The following is a 960-nucleotide window of genomic DNA, read 5'->3' as shown; positions in this document are numbered from 1 at the left end:
CAGCCAAGTTTTCGTATTTCATTAAATATACAGTTTACAAAAATTGTATTCAGCATTTAACATAGTGCACGTTGAACAGATTTATATGCAAAAAACAGAAACCAATTTACTCAAGTAGTTTTCGAGTAATCGTGTTTGGAAAAATACATTGAATTTGCCCTATACTGAAATTTGTTCGATATCCCCTTAACTTACGTATTTGAGATTTGATAGATCTCCAACCGCTCTTTTGATTAATGTAATAATAACTTACATGTATTTATTTTTGTACCGAAAAAGTTATTTATATTAAAAGTGATAAAAAAAAATCTCCAAAAATTTAATTCGACCAATATCTCGTTTTTTTGTGAAAACATAATTTAATTGGTGTTCATTTAACGCAAAATTTGACGCAGAATTCAAAACTAAGCGAATTTTTAACGTACGTCATAAAATAACTGAGTTTAGGGTAATTTTGTGTAATCGCCAGAGTGCCAAATTTTTGAAGGTTCGAAAATATGTGTTTCATGCCTCGGAAGTCATTTTTTTTTGTAAAAAAATTGATTAAAATCTTGTAAACCTTCTACGACAAGCTGAAAATAAAACTTTAAAAATTTATAAGAACCAAAGAATCTTGATATGTTTTTAAAAATTCAAAATCAAATTTTAGTAAGCCAAAAGAAGGGCTCAACCGGGATTTGAACCCGGGACCTCTCGCACCCAAAGCGAGAATCATACCCCTAGACCATTGAGCCGATATAAACAATTATCGACAATTTAGCAACAACAAATTCAGTGTACTAAGTCAGATTACAAGGTAATAAAATTATATGATTTTGGTAATATCACAAGTAATCTTTGTTCGATTAAGATAATAAACTGAATTTTTTCAATTTCAAACAAGCTATTAAATATTGCCATAATTTTTGGATCCAGACAACAAAGTTTGGAAACCACATTGTTCACCACTCGCCTCGTCCG

The 960-nt window shown here is 30.1% G+C and overlaps 1 non-coding gene across 1 annotated transcript; it reads right to left on the bottom strand.

Annotated features, from left to right (window-relative positions):
* Positions 1-662: 662 nt before the first annotated feature.
* TRNAP-UGG (transfer RNA proline (anticodon UGG)) lies at positions 663-734 on the bottom strand. The gene has a single exon. It is a non-coding gene; the product is annotated as a tRNA-Pro (tRNA).
* Positions 735-960: the final 226 nt, after the last annotated feature.

Source organism: Gnatocerus cornutus, chromosome 2 (assembly GCF_029298725.1).
Source record: "Gnatocerus cornutus isolate USDA-ARS CGAHR chromosome 2, icGnaCorn1.1, whole genome shotgun sequence".
NCBI classification, from domain to species: Eukaryota; Metazoa; Arthropoda; class Insecta; order Coleoptera; family Tenebrionidae; genus Gnatocerus; species Gnatocerus cornutus.
The sequence above is the reverse complement of the archived record's forward strand: the minus strand, read 5'-3'. Positions and strand labels throughout refer to the sequence as shown.